This window comes from Tiliqua scincoides, chromosome 3, assembly GCF_035046505.1.
Source record: "Tiliqua scincoides isolate rTilSci1 chromosome 3, rTilSci1.hap2, whole genome shotgun sequence".
NCBI lineage: Eukaryota > Metazoa > Chordata > Lepidosauria > Squamata > Scincidae > Tiliqua > Tiliqua scincoides.
In genome coordinates, this window is record NC_089823.1 from 33270417 (window position 1) to 33285387 (window position 14971).

At 41.2% G+C, this 14971-nt stretch overlaps 1 pseudogene; it reads left to right on the top strand.

Moving 5' to 3' along the window:
• Nucleotides 1–9582: 9582 nt before the first annotated feature.
• LOC136646142 (5S ribosomal RNA) lies at nt 9583–9704 on the top strand (annotated as a pseudogene).
• The last annotated feature ends 5267 nt before the right edge of the window (nt 9705–14971 follow it).

Below are 14971 nucleotides of genomic sequence, written 5' to 3' on the forward strand. Positions count from 1 at the left end.
GATTATGCCCAAACTAGACTTCCACTTAGTAGAAGCAAGATGAAACTTTTTGCCTGCCTTCAGGCATCTTTGCTCAATACAGTAGTTGGGGTTGCAGATACAGGGCATGTACTGTTGGCGTGGCTGCATCAGCGTAGGGGGGGATTTGAGTAGAATTGGGCTGTCAAGAGTAGTGAGGTATTTTGATCCAGTGGAATTTTGAATCTGATGCCATCTCAATTATTGTCCCAACCATAATTCTTTTCTGTAATCTTATAAATTCGATATGGTTGCTCGAGGCCATAGAAGTGTTCTTTTGGGGTGTGTGTGGGTTGTTCAGTATGTATGTGGGTGTGTGAAAGCTATTGTGCCGATGGTTTTGGGAAAATGCCGTTTTTTAAATACTGAAGCATAGCTTCCAATTTGATTTTCATAGGATTTGCCTACAAATATAGCTTGGTATGTATTAGTAAATAAGAACAAATTTGTAATGAACTCTGTTGCCCTTGTATTCAAATAGGTAGCTAATTTTTAACTTGAAATATCTCTTACAATCTGGAAACAATAGAAGACCTCTCCTGTGATACTTGTCGCTCTTATAAATTCTATTAACAGTTACCTAAGAGAAGTAATGATTTGTAAAGAATGTTCCTTGCACATTATCAAGGTTATTGAGTTCAGACCTTTAATAAAGAAGGAGTCTGAATATATATTAGAAGCCTGTAACCAAAGAATTGACTGCTTAGTTCAAATCAATATGTGAAATGCAGCCCTTTCAACACTACAGTGTCACTGCTTCTTGGCCCTTGATGCCCCCATAGGGTTGCCAGCAGATTGTGTCTAAACCACACAGGCTCAGTCTACCTTCCATCAATGGAAAATACTTGCACACACTCAATAACACTATGCTTCCTTGTTTCTCTCAGTTACCTGTTCACTGTCTCCTTGGTAATAGTGTACAAGTCTGTTTTTGCCCCAGTCTGACTTTGCCATTGGCTAGATCTCCTTTCTTCAACGGCATGACTGTCGCTGCTGCACACTTTCTCAGGTTCCTGCTTTTAGACCATCTGCCTGCTTTGTTCCATTCTTTACCCACTTTATGCCTTAACCAATCTGATTAGCACACCGCTGGTCAGAATAGCAGGCCTAGCTGTCACAGCCCCAGCAGCTGGAGCGAGGGATATTCCAGAGTGGAGTGAGAAGATTTCTTGCTTGTTACAGGTTAGTAGGCAACCTTCAGTCTCGAAAGACTATGGTATCGCGCTCTGAATGGTGGTTCTGGAACAGCATCTAGTGTGGCTGAAAAGGCCAATTCGGGAGTGACAATCCCTTCCACACTGGGAGCAAGTGCAGAATCCCTTCCACACTGGGAGCAAGTGCAGTCTGTCCCTGGTCTGTAAAAGGGGGAGAAATGCAATCAGAACGTTAGTTGACCACCAGAATACAACTGATTTTACTTATGAAAAAATTATGAATAATCCAAATACAACTCAAAGCAATTGGAAAGGTGTGTTGGAAGGTTCATCTTTAAAGCAGACTTTTGAAAGCCATCTGTGGCTAGCTGAAATATTTTTGCTGCCCTTGTACAATTTTGTTTGTATGGATTCAGGACTATAGCTGGCATTTTATAAATAATGATAATAAGTCTGAGATTAAATTTAGGAAATGCAAGAAGAAGTTTTGACAGGCAATTTAGTCTTTATCAAACTTTACTATGCTCTGCAGTCATTAATTTGCATTTGTGACTATTCTTTTAGTATTAACTACGATAATATGCTCTGAATTATAGTGACAAGAGGTTGGGTGAAACAAAGCATTTTTAAAAATTCGCTATCATATGTTTCATAAAAATGAAGTGGTATTTTCTGTGATTAAACCACGCAGCCTCAATCTACCTTCCATCAATGGAAAATACTCCCATTGACTGTTTGATTTGAAATGGAAGAAGAATGTAGATCTCACCAAAGTCTGAAATTCTATAATAATATCACACAGTTTCCTCACATCATACTTAGAAATGCAGTAGACGGAATAATAATTACTTTTGAAGACAATACATATAATGACTTCGGAGATTTCAGTTATAGCCATAGAGAATACAAATTCTATTAAAAGTACAATAACAATGTTGTAGCCTTATTTATCTGTAGTTATCTGTATCTTCGAATGAATCATATTATCTGGCTCTATTCAAGTATATTAGTTCTATTCAAGATTTTAATACTGCTCTCACCCCCTTACTATCTGATCACTTTAATCAAATAACAAGACTAGTATCCATCACGTGTAGCTCATTTTCTCTTCCTTGTCTCTGTTCTTTTCCTCCACGAGAGTTTTAAATGGTTTTGTGCCTCTTGCCATATGTATATTTATTAACAAAGTCAAGGTCCAAAGAAATGTGCTTTATTTTTGAAGACAAAAATGTTGAATTTTGAGGTGGCTCTCAGAGTCTTTTGCAATTTCATTCCACAACCTTGATCCAAGTTGGATGAGCCCTGCACAACCTGTCAGCCATGTGCTTCATCTTGGTGCTTCAAGCAGTCAGTAAGATATCTTGGACTCAGACCACTGAATGCCTTGAAGACTCAGAGAAAGAAACAGAGCGTTCTTGAATTGGTGTCAATATCTGTAGTGTAATAACTGGGGGACCGGATACACAAAACCTTATGTAGCTGAGCAGATGGCCTCTTAAGGAAAGTTTGAATGTAAGAATCTGCTAGTGTGCTAGCAAATGGAACTTGAATTAAACATTAAGAACTTTATGAGATTGCTACAAAATAAACACGGAATTCAAAATAATTTCTATGATTTTTCTTCTTCCGTTATCTCTAAGGTGGCAACATTTAATGAACTAGATAGATTAATTCAAACCTGCTTGATTAAAGAAAAAGGTCAGTGGAAGGCCACCACGAGGGTGTTTTTGTTTTGGAGTTGCAGGCACTTTCTTAGAGTGCCTGCAACTCTATTCTTACAATAGGATTCCTCTGTCTCATATGGGAGGGAATGCCTCTTCTAGGGTGATGCTTCTCTATCAGAACAGGGGATTTTCAGCTCATCCTTCCAAATGGCAACCAACTGTGCTCCCTAAAAATTTCTGTCCCAAGGTTCGTAGGCTCTCCAGATTAGCACTTCATAATGTACAACTCAAATTTGCTCCCTTGTGCACAATCAAAAATATTTTCTCTCATTCCAAGGTCAGCTTGACAGCTTTTTATGTTGCAATAATGTAGGAATAGTGTGAGGAAATATGTGCAGTGAGATCTATGCTGACAATATATTATAAACTGAAGAATTGCACCCCACCTGCATTTTTGTTGTCTGTAATTTGTGTATCGTTTTTTAGGAACATGATAGATGATCAGCTGTATTACAATTATATTTCTAAAATAAAATGTTACCTCATGTGAAGAACGGGACCTTGCCTTGAAAAGTAATGTATGTAGAAATCCTGCATGTATCTAACTGAGACTCTCAAGATTCTGTCAGGATCCACGAATCTGAATAAAAGTCAGATCCTGTTAATGTTTACTCGAAACACTGGATTCAGTGGAACCTTTCTTAAGGGCATGTACATTATTATTATTAACAGTATTTATATACCGCTTTTCAACTAAAAGTTCACAAAGCGGTTTACAGAGAAAAATCAAATAACTAAATGGCTCCCTGTCCCAAAAGGGCTCACAATCTAAAAAGATGCCAAGGAAAACCAGCAGACAGCCACTAGAACAGACAGTGCTGGGGTGAGGTGGGCCAGTTACTCTCCCCCTGCTAAAAAAAAGGAGCACCCACTTGAAAAAGTGCCTCTTACCCAATTAGCAGAGGTTAGCATTATAGCTACATAGCATTATAGCTATGATGGTTGTTTGTACCTGCACCACTTACTTACCCACAGTGGAAGCCTGAATGCCCACACATTCTGTCATCAACAACCAAAACAACTGTGTATGTGATTCATTTGGGAAGACATTAGGTTAGATCTAACATATGATTATTAATGAGGTTCTGTTTTTACTGAATTATGACTGTTTTCCTAGCAAAAGTGAAAACTTTACACATTTCAGCTCAAACTGCATTCTACTAAGCCTTCTACATTTATACCCATCTTCCTGGCAGTCATCCCAAAATATGTTTGGGTTAAGGTATTACACATTACATTTGATGAGGCTTTAGCGTTCCCTCTTGCTCACATCAATCCTTATTCGTGTTTGCTCTTATAATTTACAGTTAATGAAAGTTCTAAGTTTACCTTTGTTTTCATTGGCTTCCGTACAAGAGACTTTCAGACTTTGTAGTCTTCCATTGAAATGGAAAACAGAATTAGGGAAGGCAAAATTTAACCGAATAGTGCCGTTTTTAGAAAGTCTTATTAATGTTTCTCAGCATTAATGTAGTGAGATTGGAAAAATAGTTTGAGCATTGCTCTAAACTTATTCCATGAAGCACAAGTGTTTACCCTCTGGCCATGTTCATATCAGCAGGATATGACCTCCATACAAACGCATTCAACCATGCAGCACATATGCATGGTCCCCAGGCACCTTAGTCTTTGTGAATGCTTTTACACAATCTCTCCACCTAACACTGGATAACTTGAGAGATTCTACAGTTGATGGAATCAATTATTGGGAATTCTAGATTAGATTAGTGTAATGTGAATATACAAAGCTGTCTTAAACCAAACCAAACTATAGATCCATTCTCTACAGTGATTGATAGTAGTCTGGACTTTCAGAGTGGGAATTTTCCCAGCTCTTCCTGGAGATAGGCGTGACTGAATCTAGGGTCTAATTCACGCAAACCATGTGATTTACCATTGATCTGAAATGCCTCTTACACATTTCATTGGCAGGACGGTTATTGAAGAAATATCTGTAATTTTGAGCAGGTACTATCTTTCCTGGATGTTAGATTGCACCAGGAACAGGACTTTTTTTCTGTGATGGTCCTGGAGTTATGGAATGCTCTCCTTTACCTCAGTTGTCTTCTTTTGGAAACACATAAATGCATTCTTACTCTTCCACACTTTTTTGGGAGTGGAGAATATGTTAATATTTTGACACTTCTAATGTAAAGTACTGCGAGAACAGCAGCACTGTGTTTTTTTAATTGTTAAAGGCAATAAGTAACAACTGTAAATAAAAATGTAAGTGATGGTCAAACCCTAGAGCTTGGCTGCAACACTTGTGTGCAGTTTGACATTAGCCATCTTTTTGGATGCTATGTTCTGGCAATATGTTTTAGCATGTTTCAGGAATGAGAAAATGCTTATAAATAACAGCAAACAGCAGAAATAAAAATTGCTCAGGGAAATGACTAGAATTCAGGGAAAACTCTTCTCATGAAACTCAGAAATATAATTTATGCATAACTATAGTGAATGTTTTTTGGAACAAGCCAGGGAATTTCCTTGATGCACGCAGTTATCCAGTCCCAGAGCCTAGGAAGACTCGTAGCAGGTGTTTTTCTTTTTTCTTTTTTTCACTGCTGGATATTCTTTACAGCAAGATATTCTTTACACATCACTAGAGAACTAATACAGCTTTACAGTTTGGCGCCTATGGTTTTGTGGCATCTGTTCAATGCAACAGCTTCAGTAAAGCACCTTTTAAAGCACATTGTATGTCCTTACAGTTTGTTATAAATCAGCAGCACTGTCTTTAAAGAGCACAGCATCCAGACACACTGCTTTCAAGCATTTAAGATGTTAATGGCTTTTGAGGACTGGAACTGATCTTGTAGAGCAGCAGCTTTTAATGCCAGGATGAAATGGACTGTGTGTATAGCAACTTCTGTGTTTTCTTTTGCATGGAGGTAATCAGAAGGATTCTACATATTGAAGAGTTTGTTTTTTGTTTTGTTTTTTATAAGGAATCAGCACCTTTGGAAACTGTGGAGCTGTAGATACAGGGCGAGTAGACTACAATCTGTTGAAACTTTCAAAGAAAATTTGTGTTAGGGAGTCAACAGTGGTAAATAGCTCTCTCATTTTGAAGAATAAAATATACTGCTTCTTTCACTACCTTCCTCTTGTTACAATGAGAGGTTCACAAGGAGGATTGATCCCTTACAGGTGCAAGGAAGCTTTACCCTACTTCTGTCTATCAGTTTATTCAATGTCTGGTATTGCTCAAAAATCTCTTCCTCTCTCATTGTCCCCGCTCACTGAGCATGACAAGTGTGTTGAAATATACACCCCTGCTGTAGGGAAATGGAGCAGACACTGGAGAAACTTAAGTTTAAAGGGATATTGTATCTTAACATTCCTCTTCCTTATTCCTTAGCTAAATTTTGAGAAATGGTTGCAGGTCCCAATGGCTGTAGTTGGCTGATTTTATTACTTTTTCTTCCTGAGAAAGCACAGCATCATGTGTGATCCAGTGTAATTCATCTCTTCCTTTAGAGATGATTCAGGCAGCAACTGTATCAAGAGAATAGCAGGGAAGCATTTTCCATATTCCTTGGATGTATTGAGGGAGAAGTTTGAGTAGATTCTCCAACACAGTATTTTAGGTTTATGTTCTCAAATTTGAAAAGCTAGAATGTTGAGAAGAATTACAGTGAGCTCCTAGAGCCCAATCCTGAACTCTATGCACCAGATTACCGCCAGTGCGCACTGTCACAAACGTGCCATAGGGCACATTTGCGGGGCTTAGCACTGGCCAAGCAGACAGGCTAGCCCAGTGTGAGTTTGCACTGCGCTAGCACTGATGGAAAGCTGGTGCTCAGCCGTTGCCCAAACCACAGGGCAGTGGAAAGGTAGGCATGGGGGAGGTGGGGAAAAGGTGTTCTGGGGTGGGCGGACGTAGGGGGAGGGTGGGGAGAAGGTATGCCAGGGGAGGGAGTGGAGTGGGGGGAGGGTGGGACCGTTGGAGCTCAGCTCCACTGGATCCTGAGCTCCGTGTCAGGCCATGCGGCTTGACATGGAACTCTTTGATTCTGCGCTATTCCAGAGCTGCCACTGAATTGAGTAGCCCCGCTGCAGGGCTCCTTTCCCTGCCTGAGGGAAAATGTCACCTTCCCCTGAAGAGCTGCCAGCAGCTGCCTGGTTGCGCTCAGAATGTTGCAGCAGCCACTTTCAGTGCAGTGGCAGCCCTGTGTTCCGGGCATCTCAGGATTGGGCTGCTAGTCATTTCAGGATGATCTTTCCCAATCCATTGAAGCAATTCTGTGTTGTATCGTCCCTGCTAAACTACCTCTTTGAGTTTCTTGATGTTGCTTTGTATTTTGCTTCAATTAGTGGTTAATGATAGTACTCAGTTGTGCCAAGGATTACATAACTGAAGAAGCTATATATTTAATATGCCACTCATTTAAGAAGCTACTTTTAATGTGATGAAATATTTTCTAAATTGTATTCTATTATATCTAAAGTGAAGACCTATGTAAGGCTTTTTGCAAAGAGTCTAAAGATTCTCTTTAAACTTTCCAAATTTTTCTTTCCTAGTCAGTCTATATTTAGTGTAATATGCTATTTCCATCAAGAATGGGGGGGGGGATAGAAGGGCAGATCAGGCCCAGGAGGGGAGTGTTTGGCAGTGGCACACACCAAATCTTGACCCCCTTCCCAAGCCTGATCTACCTTCATGGATCATCTCAGATTTATGCCCCCTGAGACATTTAGGCCACAATCCCAACCCATTTTCCAGCACTGACATAAGGGCAATGCAGCTCCAAGGTAAGGGAACAAACATTTCCTTACTTTGAGGAGGCCTCCGTGAGTGACACCCAACTGCAGGATGCAGCACATGTCCCACTAGCACAGCTATGCCAGTGCTGGAAAGTGGGTTAGGATTGTGCCCTTAGCCACTAAACCCGTCTGCAGGATACATTGATGGCCACACGACCACTACTGCATTACTGTGCAGGGGTTAGTTAGGACTGAGTTGTCAGTTTGCTAATTGATCATGTTCTTTTTTTATTCTACCTTTATTCCACCAGCTGTCATGGGAAACTTGCTCTGGCTGTCTTGGATCTGATGAAGTTTCCAAACAGAATGCTTGCTAATCGTCAGCTTAGAGATTAGATGCTGGCCCAGTTCATGGATAGGATATTGAGCCAATGCATATCCCAAGTGTCTGTTCAGTTTACTCCATGCAGTACTCTGTTCCCTGTCTTTAATTTGTTGCCAGCAAGCTAGTGATTTTTTTTTCTCTTTCAAGTCTTGACCTGACTGAGAAGAGAAAGGAAAACAGTCATGTAAGGATCCCATAATTTCTTACAGTGTTTTGATCATTGTATGATTTTGTAGTAGTACTCTGTATTGCTTTTCTTCATCAGTGTTCATCTAAGGAAGATTTATTATATTTCTTTCGTCTCAAAAAAATAATTCTGTGGTAGAAGGTCAGTATTGTCAACAGCAGATGGAAATACAGTACTACCAAAAAGGAAGTATGGATGCCATGCTGCTTCTGTAATCTTTCTATGCCTCCCATGTGCTCGCTGCATTATATTCTGGTTGTACTATATTAAGAGAAAGTTGGTGGCATTTACTTCCAGCTAATGTGTTAAGGATTGTGGTGCCTATCTTTTAAATGAATTTTACTTGGGATGGTGCTGTAACTTAGAGCTCATTCTTTGCAAAAAGAAGGCCTGAAATTAAATATCCAGCACCTCTTAATAGGACAGAGAAAATTTCAGTCTAAAACCCTGGAATGCTGCTGCCAGTCAGATTAGACTGCACTGAGCTAGATTGCCCAGTGGCCTAACTCTGTATAAGGCCATTTCATATATACTTGCTGGTCCACACTTTTATCTTGAGGGAAAATTTGTGTTAGCAGACTTATCAAGACACTTGTGGCACAATCCTCCAGGGCTGCAGTGCCGGTCTAGCGTGCTGTGCCATAGGGACATCCATTGTGAAAGCGACAGAAAGCACTTTGTGATGGCTGAGCGGTGAGAAGGTGACGTGAAGGCCTGTGCAGACATACGGTGACCTCTTGTGCTATTGGGAGAGACACCAGGCACTGAGGGTGGTAAGTGGTGCTGAGTGTCATAGAAGTGGAATAGGGCAGGGAGGGGATGGCGAAGGGGGCAGGGGTGAGCAGACTGGGTCCTGGATGCGGCATGAATGGCAAGAGAGGCTCCCACCAGATTCTGTGTCTTCTCTTCCCAAATCGGGAAGTGACAGGAGCACCTGCCCGGGTGATTTCACCCCTCCTGTCACTCCCTGAGTTGAGAAGTGATGGGAGCGCCTGCTGCTTAGGTGCTCACAGCCATGGCTTGGGTGATTTTGCCCCAGTCACTGCTTTGAGCGCACTCTTTCCCCAGAAGTAATGTCACATGATGTCATAACGTTACGTGATGCCATTCTGTTCTCACCTGGTTATTTCGTTCTTGCCTTCTGTTCTTGCCCCAGTATGGAACAAATCTGACACATAGAACTGATGCCTTCAGGAGTGCTACTAGATATTGTATAAATGTGACACTGGGTGGGCAAGAAGAACTTACCCATTAAAGCAGTGGTACTGAAACTGGTGGGTTGCAACCCACTGGCCCATAAAACACTGCCCCGTTCCCTTTAAGGGGCGGGGATAGGGGAAAATCAGTGATGCAATCCCCCAGGATCGTGCCACTGAGGGGGCAGGGAAACTTTTTTTCTGACATAACTTCGCTCCTACTGTTACCCTGCACATACCCAATCTCATCTGATCTTGGAAGCTAAGCAGGGTCAGGCCTGGTTAGTACTTGGATGGGAGACCGCCTGGGAATACCGGGTGCTGTAGGTTTATACCATAGTCTTTCGAGACTGAAGGTTGCCAACCATTTTTTCTCCTGATGGGAACCGGGGGGTGTGGGGAGCCCTGTGAGCACTCTGCAGGGCTCCCCACATCTTGTAAACAGTGAAAATTGTGATCGTGGCCCACTTCTGGTTTTGCAATTGTAACCAGGAAGTGGGTTGCGATTACAACTTTCACTGTTTACAAGCTGCGGGGAGTCTTTCAGGATACTCCTTGGGGCTTCCCGCACCCCCTGGACCCTGGCAGAAGGTAAGTTCTGTTAGACAAAAAGCCCCCTTGCCTCCACAGTGGCTCAATCCTGGAGATCAGGTAGCTGCCTTCTTCCCCGCCCCCACACAAACTTAACTTAGGAGTTTACTCCCGAAAAGTTTGAGAACCCCTGCATTAAAGCATAAGGCACTGTTTTCTCAAACTGTGGGTCAGGACCCACTAGGTGGGTTGCGAACCAATTTCAGGTGGGTCCCTATGCATTTCAATATTATATTTTTTAATATATTAGACTTGATGCTACCGTGGTATGTGACTGCATTTGGGGAAATGTTACAGACCTGTACTTTTAACAGGCTACTCTGTATATGCTTTTAACAATGATAGTACATGGGACTTACTCCTGGGTAAGTGTGGTTAGGATTGCAGCCTAGGATTGTTAAAAATTTCCCTGCTTGATGATGTCACTTCTGGTCATGACATCACTTCTGGTGGGTCCTGACAGATTCTCATTCTAAAAAGTAGGTCCCAGTTCTAAAAGTTTGAGAACCACTGGCATAAGATATATAGTAGGAAAGACCATTGGTTTATCTAGCTTAGCATTGTCTTTACAGACTGGCAGCAGCTGTCTGGGGTTTCAGTGAGCTGTTGCCAGTCTTTTCCACCCCTGTCTAGAGAGGCGAGGAATTCAACCTGAGACCTTTTGCTTGCATAGTATGTGCTTTGAATGCATTTACCTGTTGTCTCATCTAAACATGGCTCTCGTGAACTTTACATATCTGCACAGTACTCACTTTGGCTATAAACCCCTGCTAATTGGGTAAGAGGCACTTTTTCAAGTGGTTGCTCCTTTTTTTAGCAGGGGGAGAGTAACTGGCCCACCTCACCCCAGCACTGTCTGTTCTAGTGGCTGTCTGCTGGTATTCATTTGTATCTTTTTAGATTGTGAGCCCTTTTGGGACAGGGAGCCATTTAGTTATGTTATTTGATTTTTCTCTGTAAACCGCTTTGTGAACTTTTAGTTGAAAAGCGGTATATAAATACTGTTAATAATAATAATAATAATAATAATATAGAGCTTTCCTGTGCTGACCCAGCATATGCAAACAAAGTCACCCAGTTTAAACCAGATGCCAGGCATGTGCAGCACTGTAGGTAAGTAAGAACTAGGTAAGCTCTTTCCCACTTGGTCTCATGCACTGAACTGCATATGCACTGGCTGCATATGGCTGTTTCACCATAACAAAAACGCATGTTTTGGGCCATTCTCTAGCTACCTGCTCACATGTCTTCTCTCTTCAATACACAGGTAAGAATTACTGGAGTGCCTTAATAATTCAGGTTGACATTAAGAGCAATGTGAATTGTGTACATGTTACAGTTCAAATTTTCTCTTATGATTCTCCCTTCTCTTCTTTTGAAGTTTTAAGGCAGAACTGCTAGTGACCCACTTTGCTAACAGTTCTCTTAACTAACCCCTGTACTCAATCATACTTTTTTCTCTTCCACCCACTGTCTGTCTAGCCTGGTTTAAACATTTTATATATGTACTTTTAAAAAATTGATTAGCTGGAGTGCTGCCCGTTCTTCTGTGCTGTATAATAAGGATTTTAAAAAATCTGCACATTGAATTCTGTGTAGTGTAATTAAAACTGACCCAGATTTGGACCTGAGAACACCAGGACTTAGCCAAACTTGCCATGAGCTGAGTTCTGATGGCAGATGGGAACTAATGAGGACACACTATACTCCAGAATTTCCCAGCTGCTTGGCTCCTTTTTTGTACAAACAAGGTTTGGAGAGAAGTCCTGATCCCAAGAGTATGTTCAGCAAATGTGCTGCACCCAGCGTTTTGGGAAGCGAGGCAACACTGACAGCCTGTTTCAAAGTATTTTTAAGGCTTCCATTCCAAAGGGCTTTTTCAATATGATTGAACAATAATTCAGACATATTACATACTAGCTTCCTTCTTTTCCCCTCAAGATTAGAAATAATTCCCTGCTTCAAGTTCTCCTTTGATTTCATGCTCCCCTTCCTGCTGTCATAGGGCAGAGTAATATTTTTTTAGTGGAGCACACCAGCATCAGCATGTATGGGCTTCTTAACCTATAGATTCTTCATTTGATTCAGCGTCCTGGGACTCCTCAGGCAGATGTAATTGAAGCAGCTGTAGCTGGCATGTGGTCTCGCGGATTGCTAGCACCTGCTTATTTTTTTGTAACTCACTAGAGCGAAAGTAGTGCCAAAACCAGCATTGGTCTTGGAGCGGATAAAGCACTTCACATCTTATATCCCATTCCTTGTCCAACCAAGCCACGTAATTACTGGTGCCTGCATTAATAATTCTGGTAGTGAGCAGGAATAGGTTTATGATGCTTCTTGTCCAAGGCTCACTTTAACAAGTTATCCGCCAATACTGGCTCTTCTCTTCATAAGCAGTAAGTGACAGTCTTAATACAGATCAGGTGCTCTGGCTTGCTCTGTCCTCCTTAGAAAACTAGGCGGTCTCAACCTTACTATACTCAGTTTGACTTAGAGATTTGACTCAGTTTGACTGTGTGCTGCTTGAACAGTCTTGTTAACATTGTCAGGTGGGTCTTAATGCTTGGCAAATAAATATATACTCCTGGGGTGGTCAATGCTGTTTTCTATATCAGAGAGACTGCAACATTGACTTAACTGTGTTGTTGCCATGATATACAATTTCTGAAAATTTGGGAAAATTTATAGGATGAAAAATTGATGCCTTAAACAGAAAGTAAACTTGTTGTTGTGCATTAAAAGGCAGCAGGGATACAAAGCAGTCTAGTCATTCATATAGTTCCAGAAACCCATGTCTGTCAAGAGCCAGGTGATTGCATTCTGAAGGCCCACACAGAGCACATTATGAACATAGGAAGCGTCCTGCCAGATCAGGCCAAGGTCCCATCTAGTCCAGCTTCCGGTATCTCACAGGGGTGCACCAGATGCCACAGGAGCACTCAAGACAACTAGATACTTGTATCTTGTTGCCACTCCCTGGCATCTGGTATTCAGAGGCAGGTTTCCTATAAAACCCAGAGGTTAGATATAGACATTGTGGCTTGTAACCTGTGATGAACTTTTCCTCCATAAATCTGTCCAGTTCCCTTTGAAAGTCATTTAGGCCAAGTGCCATTATCATATCACGTGGCAAGGAGTCCCACAGATTAAGTATCTACTGGATTAGAAAAAATTATCTTGTCCATTCTAACTCTCCTACCACTCAATTTTAGTGGATATCTCCTGGTTCTGGTATTGTGCAAGAGGGAAATAAACTTCCCACTATCCACTCAACCCACCCCATGCATACCGCAGACATGCGAGTTGATCTCACAGATAAGTCAAGGGGAGGGTTGAACCTCAGATCATGGAATTTTCAGTGACCCTTGGATAGGTCGGTGAGGGGGTTTTAAACTTAGGGGGTGTCTGACTAGAATTTTGTCTGATTTTACCCAAGGCCAGATCCTGAAAAATGACCTCCCAAGAACTGTTACCCAAGAACTGTACAGTTTCTAATTTATTAAAATTTTCATAAAAGATCCTAAGATAGGTTTTTATTCATTAACTTTTTAAATTCTGGCTTTCACTTCCTTTTTGTAAACACTATCAGAGTAAGTACACTGTAAACAACATACCAGTAGAACCATTAATCAGATCCTTCTTTAGGGTGCCTGGTGTGTTAAGTCAGAGGCTTTAAGTATAGCAATCAACATATAACCCATAACTGGAAGTGTGCAGTTCATTTCACAGCACAGAGACAAGCAACAAGGACCAAGCGTGAGCAAGCACAGCTACACATAGTTGCAACCCTGTTTACTTAGAAGTAGACCCCATTGCTTTCCATGGGTGTTATTCTTAAGTAATGATGCACTGAATTGTACCCTGGGACTTTGTACCCCTTAATTATCTATGCATTGTCCTCTTGTTCTCCTCTGGGCTACTCCTGGCTGCCTGAACAGGTCTGACCTCTGAGTGACCCACAGATAAGTTGAGGAGATGATTTATACTTGACTTATTTGAAGAAATTTCTCCACTTATAGGCAAATATCTACAGTGCAGGTCGAGTCTCATTGTCGAGGGTTCCCAGAAGTCAGAAGATTTTTGGATGGCAAAAATCGCATTAAAGCAAATCCATTTAAAAACAGTGTCCCTTTGCTCAGTGATTTAAAAACAGCCTTGCTGACCTTTGTGATGTAAGACACAGTCATTAAGCAGATAATCAGTCAATCAGATCAGTCAAAGCAGATCAATCAGTCTCTCTTCATGCACTTAGAAAGGCTTCACTCCAAGGCATTGACTCCTTCCCCAGGAGCCCAGTGTAGGGAAAAAATGGAGGAGGTGATAGTGACTTGCATTCTTTCACATGCTCCCTTGCCTTGGAGTGAAGCCATTCTAAATGCCTGGAGAGTGAATGATTGATGGATTGTCAACTGGTTGCCCTCTCTTGCATTATTGAGCCTATTGTTAAATGACTGTTTTCCTTTAATTTAAAGGGCCCTTCTCAGCACATGGAGATGGAAAAATCTGTGGATAATTAGGTTATACCTGTAATCGCTTGCTTGATTGTCTCTCTACAGTTTTTTAAAAACCATTTTTTTAAACTGTGATTTTAAAGAGATTGATTTTTTTCCCCTTCTCCAGGGATCAGCACATTCCTTCTCATTTGCAGTGGCCACTCGTGTTGAGTCAAATCCATGTATAAAAAAATCTGTGTATAACAAAGTTGGACTTGTAAATAATTGAGACAGCACAAGAGCAGTCACTCAATGTGAAGTGCTGGTTCTTGGCAATATGATTAAAGTGTTTGACAGCTACTAGAAATTCTGCACAAAGTTTATCAGGTTTTATAGTCATAATAAGAAACTGAACTGCTGTGTTGTAATCAAATAACTGTTAAATAGTTTTGAATAGCGAAACCTACCAACAAATGATGCCTTTTAAATGAGCCTTTTAAATGCAGGGTCATTTACAAGGAAGCAGAGTTTGATTTTATACAGTAATGTTTATTGATTTGTTTGATGCTTCCA